This window comes from Hyla sarda, chromosome 7 (genome assembly GCF_029499605.1).
Source record: "Hyla sarda isolate aHylSar1 chromosome 7, aHylSar1.hap1, whole genome shotgun sequence".
Lineage (NCBI taxonomy): Eukaryota > Metazoa > Chordata > Amphibia > Anura > Hylidae > Hyla > Hyla sarda.
In genome coordinates, this window is record NC_079195.1 from 77,776,521 (window position 1) to 77,786,475 (window position 9,955).

The 9,955-nt window shown below is 44.0% G+C and overlaps 1 non-coding gene across 1 annotated transcript; it reads right to left on the reverse strand.

Annotated features, from left to right (window-relative positions):
* Positions 1–8,185: 8,185 nt before the first annotated feature.
* LOC130283537 (U2 spliceosomal RNA) lies at positions 8,186–8,376 on the reverse strand. Its single transcript, XR_008846729.1, has one exon. It is a non-coding gene; the product is annotated as a U2 spliceosomal RNA (small nuclear RNA).
* Between the last annotated feature and the right edge of the window lie 1,579 nt (positions 8,377–9,955).

Sequence of the window (9,955 nt, forward strand, 5' to 3'; positions counted from 1 at the left end):
TACACCGTGGATACGTCTGGTTTTATAACCCAAGCACCAGAGATATTGTTGAACAATTAACAACTTTTATGAGAAAAAAACAAGTTTCAGTCTCTTCCATTATCAAATGATCAACAATTTATATAGCCTGAGTGTAAAAGAGCGGCTGCCAGAATCATATTAGGAATGAGGTAAACAGTGTCTGCAGGGATTAGAGTGTATCAGTTATCTCAGCGGCTGAGGGTGTAAAGCTCTTGTTTGGCCTGTCTGCTGCAACAAGTCTGTCTCCTAGTATCTTACAATCTATTAGACATGACTACTTGGCATTGCTGATCAGCTGAGCTTGTCTGCCACCTAGTGTATTAGAATAGAACTACAATAACAGATGTTCTATCACTATTACTTGACGAGAATGGCAGGATTCTGGGAGCCAGGTAGATAGAATGTAAAAATAGTAGCATCAAGTGGGTTAAAGTGGTTCATCTCCTGGTGCAAAACCATCCTCAACTAAGTCCCTAATTGATGTAGAATGTTTTTAAAGGAGATCTGCAGTGGCCTTTTGGCTAAGATCAAGTGTAGTATCTGTTCTTATTAGCTTCTTGCCAGTACGAAGATGGTTGGGATGGGTGCTGCATGGTAGATTTTCTGGGGCTGGTTCTGAGGAATCAGCTCGATGGCTACCCCGATGTGACCTGTTTCCTCCGGGTCTCGCCATGAGTTTGGGGGGTATAAAGCTGAGGTACTTTTGTGCCTTGGGGAGTGGTGACCCTGAGGTGCCAAAACTCACTGGGTGTTATAGCTCACTGAGTGAATGCACTGCACCATACTCTTCACCTTTGGCACCAGGGGCGGATCCAGAGTCTAGTCTCGGGAGGGGCACTATTAGAGTATTTTGTGTTGTCGGACAGAAAATAAGTTGCTGCTTAAGGTACTTACAATATTAAATGTAGCATACAGTTCTAACCTTGTTTAAGACTCATAGGCCATGTTCACACGTCAGAATTTACAATGTGGAATTCGGCACGGGCATTCCGCTGTAGCAGAGTCCCGTTGAATTCAAAGGGATTCTGCTGCGCTGTGCTCACGGCAGAATATCCATGCCAGATGTTTCCAGCACGGAAATTCCGTTTTCTGTCTCCGCAGAAAGAATGAACACGTTCATTCTTTGTGCAGACACCGCACGGAACGCTTAGCCATCTAGGAGATGGCTGTCCGCACAGAGATTTTCCCTGCGGACAGATAGGATATGTTTAAACAGATATATCAATAGTACAAAGATCATAAGACATTTTAAGCAGTTTAGGTATAATATATTAGAATGTTTATATAAACAGGACTACACATAGGACACGTGGTCACACATTTAGTGGGAGATTTATCAAAACCTGTCCAGAGGAAAAGTTGACCAGTTGCCCATAGCAACCAAGGCCTTTTTACAAATGAAAGAAGCGATCTGATTGGTTGCTATGGGCAACTCAGCAACTTTTAGACTGGAAGAAAGGAGATTTTGCCTAAGGCAAAGGAAAAAGTTTTTTTTACACTAAGAACAATAAGGATGTGGAATCCTCTGCCTGCAGATGCGGTTTTATTAGTCTGTACAGACGTTTAAACAGCAACTGGATGAAAATTTGCAAAAACATAACATTAAGGGATACAGGCATGTTGTGATGCCCGCGCTGTAGCATGTTGTGATGCCCGCGCTGTAGCATGTTATGATCCCTGCGCTGTAGCAGGTTGTGATGCCCGCGCTTTAGCATGTTGTGATGCCCGCGCTGTAGCATGTTGTGATGCCCGCGCTGTAGCATGCTGTGATGCCCGTGCTGTAGCAGGTTGTGATGCCCGCGCTGTAGCAGGTTGTGATGCCCGCGCTGTAGCATGTTGTGATGCCCACGCTGTAACATGTTGTGATACTTGCGCTGTAGCATGTTGTGATGCCCGTGCTGTAGCATGTTGTGAGGCCCGCGCTGTAGCATGTTGTGAGGCCCGCGCTGTAGAATTTGCAGAAAATGATTTCCAGTATAATAATCAAATATGCCAATTGCCACAGAATGGGAAAGTGCTAAAGAAGTTTTTACCATTTTAAAACTACAGCTCCCAGTATGACCTAAGCAGTGGTAAGTGGATGCTGGGAGTTGTTGTTTCACCCATCATTACTGCAAAATTTACAAGTGACTCCAGCTCTGATGGGAAATAGTGAGGAGAATACACGATGATCTCAGTGACTACAGGTGACGTCTTCTCTATAGTGAGGGGAATACACAATGATATCAGTGACTACAGATGACGTCTTCTCTATAGTCTTCCCTTATCTAATTCAGATGGTACATGCCGCCAGGACTTGTTCCAGCTAAATGTTCACTCAGCAGAACTTGATGGTTCCTCACTATGTCAGCAGATTCTGATCCTCTATATGAAAACAATAATCATTATAATACTGCCAAACACTGTATCCTTTAAATATAATACTGGCACACACCGTACCCTCTGAATATGATACTACTACATACTGTACCCTCTGAATATAAAACCGGCACACACCGTATCCTCTGTATATAAAACCGCCACACACCGTAACCTCTGAATACTGTATATTACTACAACACACTGAACCCTCTGAATATAATACTACCACATACTGTGCTCTCTGAATATAACTTTGCCATACACCCTCTGAATACAATACCATAATGTATTGTGGCCCATAAAAACCATACTACCCCAAAAATTCCCTATAATATACACTATGGCCTACATGTAATTGTCTTTAGACTGTTATTTGTGTCTAAAAATTTAGCAAAAAAGGCGCAAGCAGGGTTTATTTGTACCTTTTTCGGCGCTTGAGTTGCAATCCACTGATTTTGGCAATACACATGATATGGACGGGTTTTATGAACTGCGTCTTCTTTATATGAGAGGGGCATTATATGTGAGGGGCACATGTCAGGGGGCATTATATGTGAGGGGCACATGACAGGGGGGCATTATATGTGAGGGGCACATGTCAGGGGGCATTATATGTGGGGGGCACATGACAGCTACTCACATATAATGCCCCCTGAGGGGGCAGGACAGGGGGCATGTGAGGAGCACATGTCAGGGGGGCATTATATGTGAGGGGCACAGGACATGGAGTATTATATATGAGGGGCACATGACAGTGGGGGGTCCTGTCATGTGCCCCCACATATAATGCCCCCTGACATGTGCCCCTCATTTATAATTTGCCCCTCTCACTTATAATTTGCTCCCCGTCCCCTCCCTTTTCTCACGCCCATCACCTTCTCACACGCTGCGGCTGCTCCGTTCCTGCAGTCAGTGAAAGCCGTGGGGACATGATCTCCGGGCACCGGCGCAATTATGTGATGTCAACGCGCCACCGCCGGCCTGCCGTGATTGGCTCTAACTGACTGCAGGAATGGAGTAGCCGCGGCTTGTGATAGTAAGGTGACGGGTGTGAGAAAGGGGTGGCGGAGCGGGACAGCTGACAGCTCCCACTCCACCATGCTATATAGTACAGGAGGAGGGGCAACAATCTCAGGGGGGCAGTTGCCCCCCCTGGATCCGCCACTGTTTGGCACTCACCCTTAGTATCCCGGCCTTCTGGCTAGGATCAGGGAAATTTTTATAGATCCGACGGATGACCGGGCAGTATATCTGCACTCATTCACTTATTTATTATTTTTGTATGTCACTGTGCCACTTTACGTGTTTGTTTTGTACACAGGATTTATCAGGATGCGTAATCCCTTCTGGGTGTCCCTCCTAGCAGTCTAGGGAAGGTGTGTGTGGTCATTCGGTTCCTCACCTCCCTAAAACCCCTGGGCATCTTGGCTCTTTGAAGATGCCACCAGTATACGGCTCCTTGGCTGATACCTTGGTTAATGCCTAGGTTGAAGCCAGGTGTATTTGTGGCCCCATTTGTAGCTTCGGCAAAAAGGGGCATCCAACCTGGATCCTTGCAGATGCCTTTTGGCCTTTTGGGTAGGTTTGTTGGGGGGCCTCTCTCCTGTTGGAGAAGGGCTTAGCGATAGACCGCATCCTTTGTGCACTTTTTTTTAGTGTGACATATTTGCATTTTTTCTTGCACTTTGGGCGATAGAGAGCACTTGCCTCGGCTCTTAAATTCTATATAACTTTTTCCCTAGCCACAGGATCGGGGATGAGTGTTTGATTGCGGGAGATCCGACTGCTGGGTCACCCCGCAATCTCCCATACGGGGACTCGGCTCTGCAGGGCTAGTGCTTGTGTCGTCGCCCTCACCAAGCGGACACTGCCCTTCCATTCAGATCTATAGGAGAGGCGAGGATGCACGAACGCTGCCTTCACATAAAGATACATGGAGGGGGTGTGTTGGCCGCAGTGTTATGCTGTGGCCCTCACACCTCCTACAGGGGGAGAGCCAAGGCAGAGCCGGGGCCTCATACAGGAGATCGCAGAGGGTCCCAGCGGTCAGATTTCCTGCGATCAAACATTTTTTCCCCAATCCTGAAGATAGTGGATAAGTTATATTTATTATAGCTACACTCCTTTATGGGGAACAACCATAATATATGGTGACACAAAAAATTCAAATCATAAAACTTATAAGTGCCTAGCACAAAAACAATCACCACCAATATAGAAAACGAAATCAATCTTTATTACACATTTTACATTACAGACAAGGACAAAGGATACCCCTACAAGCCCCTAAAAAACATGTACCCCAATCCACTGGTGCACCCACAAGGCAATCTATAGATGGTATTTATACAGCCCACAGCAAGCCAGGTAATAACTCATAAGACCAAGTGAAACAATCAATAATAAAGTGTAAAGTGCAAATAACATCAATAATAGTATACATTACCTGGCATGCTCATGATGCCTGTAGCCATATGGGGACCAGTGTGAACCCTTGACGACCGTTTTGTGGACTAATCCACTTCGTCAGGAGATCATGTAATATAATGTAAATTGTGTAATACAGATTGGTTTTGTTTTCTATATTGGTGGTGATTGTTTTTGTGGTAGGCACTGATAGGGGATACTTTATATACTGATGAAGATCTCCTTCAGGGTCTATTCACACATACAGTATTCTGTGCAGATTTGATGCACAGGATTTCAAGCTGTGTTCAGTCTTTTAGCTTACATTGAAATCTGCAGCAGAAAATCCTGTGCATCAAATCTGCGCAGAATACGGTATGTGTGAATAGACCATTAAGAGGTTTTTGGATTTTATTTAAAAAAAAAAAAAAAATAACAGTCTTTCTTGAAATGAATAGTTCTTCAGCTTTCATATACTCTGAATTAAAATTTTTCACCATTTTCAAGATTTTAGTGTGCTATTAGTGAATGAGAACATGTGCCAAGATTTTGGCACATTTAGACCACACCTATTTTTTTTTTATTTTTTTACCGAAGCCATGTCCCTTTTGTTGGAGCAAGCGGGAGGGTGTTTAAAAAGTGTCTAGAACTTATAATAAATGGAGTATATGCAATTGCACTCCTTATGGTAAATAAAGTTTTCTATGTTTTATTTGTGTTTAATAAAGCTGCCACTAGGTGTCTCCCTGCTTGTCCAGAGCACATTTCCCCCCATCTCTTGCACAGACTTTGGACTCCTGCTGACCTGGCAGAAGTCCAAAATCAGGAAATGCAGTCTGGAGTGCTGAGGGGTGTGTGCAGCCTTAGCCAATCATAGCTCATCTCACACTGAACTGCTCTGGGCTGTGTGTAGCAGAGTGAGGGAGGAAGTTCTCCCCTGTATGGCTTCAGATGATGTCACACCTGCTAGGTAATGCCCCTTCCCAGTTTGTGAACCTGAACCTGAGGATGAGCAGAAAATACAGAGCAATATCAATTTAGAAAACTAAAAAATAATAAAAATAAAGGCAGGGGGTGGTTTATCATGATGGCGGCAGTGAACCCGGAGGATTCTAAAATTTAACAAGATCATGGCAGGTACATTCATACACTGTAGAAAGTTACCTACCATAGAGATTTGTGCAGCGACTTCTTATATATTTAGCCCACAAAGCATTTGCTAGACTGGACACAAGTGTATCTATTTGTCAGTTTACAGCAGAATTCTAGGCTTTGGAGCTTGTAAATGTAAAAACTGTTTTCTCATTTACTAAAAATAAAGGGGAATTAAAGGGGTTATCCACCATAAGGTGATATTAGTACCTGGAGGACAGTAATGGACATGCTTAGTAAGGATCTGCGCTTGTCTTGGGGGTAAATGGCTATGTTGTGAGATTACCATAACACTGTGGCTAGCTTTTTGTGAACTGGTATTTCCTGTTTGAGATTTCTTCTTTTGCCTACAAATCCCATAATTAAATTTTTCTCCCTCCTACACATCAGCCCCCCCACCCATTGAAATATAAATGAGCTGCATCCATTCAAAAGACCTGTGGTTTTCAATAAGGGTGCCTACAGCTGTTGTATTAGTTGCAGATTGATCTCTCTCCCACCAATTCGATCGCTCCACCCATTGAAGCAGACAGGCTCCCTGTCATCAGCTGACTAGTAAGTCAGGTCTCGGCCGCATTGCAACCTGGGAAAAATCTGAGACAACAGTCATTTTATATGCTGTAAAAAATAAATATTGGGGTGAAAATCATAGAAGAATTGTGAGAAAACCGTCACCCACAGGTATAGATACTATATTATGAACTATGCTAACTTTACAGCCCCTGTAGCATAGTCAAATAAAAAAAAATCCTGGAATACCTCTTTAAAACACTGATCATCTCCAGACATTGTGTAGTATCATCATTTGGTCTGTAGGTGGTGCAGCGTGCTGTTAAATGCAGTTGACATTTATAACAGCATATGTTATGGGTCTGAGTGCCTATATATAGAGATCATACTTTTCATCTTCATACCAGTGTGCCCAATAAGGAACAAGATGACTTTAGTTCAGGGGTTCTCACCATTTGACAATATGGGATACAGGCATTTTTCAAGATTCTGGGGATGTATAAGTTACATGTTTATGCCTAAAATGTTTTTCTAAGCAATTGTACTTCCAGCCGTTGCAAAACTACAACTCCTAGCATGCTGGGAGTTGTAGGTTTGCAACAGCTGGAGACACACTTTTTGGGTATCACTGGGATAACCTATGTCAAACCATAGACATTATCATTGGGAGTTGTGCCGAACCATAAACTCAGCTCAGTCAGATCTTGCTAGGTAAGTAGGATGCACTTCCTATAGACTTCCCATATACTGTATGTCTCCCTGAGCTTTACAGTGACCGTCATTGGTCTAATCTTACATGAACATGGCAGCGGATAATATTAACTACTCTCATTGTCGTAAACCTGGAGTCAATAAATACATACAATGGAGTCTGTTTTCACATCTTGGAACGACATGACAAGCCTGGGAAGCTGAAACATATGTTTTCATGTTCTTTGCTGGTGTACGTAAGAGGGATTTTGGTATAAACATTGTGGGCCCCCGTCAGTGCTGTGACGTGGACAGCAGTAAGCCCATGCACCGTACTAGGCAGTGTATTTAGTTCTGCAGAGCAGTGTCACATCTGCCAGATGTTCAGGCATTCAGGACAAGGAAATACCGAGTTCACGCACGTCACACCACCATTGTTTATAGCAGTGTTTCCCAACCAGGGTGCCTCCAGCTGTTGCAAAACTACAACTCCGAGCATGCCCGGACAGCCAAAGGCTGTCCGGGCATGCTGGCAGTTGTAGTTTTGCAACTGCTGGAGGCACCCTGGTTGGGAAACACTGGTTTATAGTCGCTGTTTACATTCATTTGTGCAAGGGGATCTCTATGAAGGAAGCACCTTTCACTTAAAGGGGCACTCCCGTGGAAAACTTTTTTTTTTTTTTAAATCAACAGGTGCCAGAAAATTAAACAGATTAGCAAATTACTTCTATTAAAAATATCTTAATCCTTCCAGTACTTTTTAGGGGCTATATACTATAGGAAATGCTTTTCTTTTTTGGATTTCTATGGATGTCATAACCCCAGTGCTCTCTGCTGACCTCTGCTGTCCATTTAATTAACTGTCCAGAGCAGGAGAAAATCCCCATAGCAAACATATGCTGCTCTGGACAGTTCATAAAATGGACAGCAGAGGTCAGCAGAGAGCACTGTGGTCCTGACATAAGAGAAAGCCAAAAAGAAATGAATTTCCTCTGTAGTATACAGCCCCTAAAAAGCACTGGAAGGATTAAGATTATTATTTTTTTTTTGGTGCACTATACTCGAAGATACTGCCATATCGGGTCAATGCATAGGGCGACGGAAGCAAGCTTCGAAGTCGGCCCCCGTTCTCAAAAATCCATTTAATATATGGTCCCCAGATAGGGGACGTATCAGATATTAAACTGATAAGAACAGATACTACATTTGATCCTAGCCAAAAGGCCGAGAAGCGATAGGATTAAGATTTTTTAATAGAAGTAATTTACAAATCTGTTTAACTTTCTGGCACCAGATGATTAAGAAAAATAAATAAAAAATTTCCATGGGAGTACCCCTTTAAAGTGTACCTGTCATCAAAAAAAACTTTTTATATAATGTAGATAATACCACTATATGAATATTTGTAATATACATTAGTTGCAAAATGTGTATATTTTTGTCCCTGCAGCTATTGTCTGTGTGTCTCTATGAGGAGTCCAAATACAGGAAGTGAGGGTCGACAAGCAGGGCTCTGTGCACTGAGAAAAAGCAGGATAGTGTGCACTGAGGTTCTATAACATGCTCCTGGTTCATACATTAGGATGACTGACAAGCCAGGGGTCTGCACAGATCCCTGCTTGTCCTGTCCTCACTTCCTGTTTTTGGACTCATCATAGAGACACACAGACAATAGCTGAAGGGATAGCATTTTTTCACCCAAAAATATACACAATTTTTAATCAATGTATATTGCAAATATATATATATATATATATATATATATATATATATATATATATATATATAATGGTATTATCTACATTATATAAAAAAGTTTTTGTTGACGACAGGTACACTTTAATAAGAATCAATGTTCCTGGAGTAAATGGAAGGGATCCACATAGCTTTATATGCAACTGTACATTATATAAAATAATTAGAAGAAACAGGATTTTATGGGCTTGAGGCAGGAACACAATTTCAACTTTGGGGTACGTTCACACGAGCGGATTTACAGCACATTTTACGCTACGGATCCGCTGGTGAAGGCCCGCTCTATGCTGTCTTTACATGTGCCTGCTCGTAGCGGCAATACGCCGCGACGAGCAGACACCCTGCAGCGATGTGCACAGTGTACTTGCACATCGCGGCCACTCTCCCTGCTCTGAGCTAGGCTCCCCTCCTATTCCTGCTATTGGTCAATTAGAAGCGAACGACCAATAGAAGATCTGGGGCGGGAGGGGGGATCTGGGGCGGGAGGGGGGGGGGGATGTTAAAGTTCGGTTCCCCCATTCTGCCCACCCACAGTAGTCGGGGAAGAACGGGGGAACTGAGGGAACTGTGACCGGCATCGGAGGTCCACTTACCCATTTGCGATCTGCGGCGGGCGGCAGAGGACGGCGATGAGGCTGCCTGATGCGGCTACCTGGTGCAATGACCCTACGGAAGCCAGTGAATAGTTGCCTAGCAACATCTGGAGGGCAACAGTTTTGAGACCACTATACAGTGGTCTCTAAACTGTAGCCCTCCAGATGCTGCAAAACTACAACTCCCAGCATGCCCAGACAGCTGATTGCTGTTTGGGTATGCTGGGATTTGCAGTTACCCTCCTATACCTGCTATTGGTCGATTAGAAGCGAACAACCAATAGCAGATCTGGGGCGGGGGGGGGGGGTTTAAAGTTCGGTTCCCCCATTCTGCCCACCCACAGTAGTCCGGGCAGAACGGGGGAACCGACGGTGACCGGCACCGAAGGTCCACTTACCCATCGGCGATCGGTGGTGGGCGGCAGAGGATGGCAATGCGGCTCCCTGGTGCGACGATCCTACGGAAA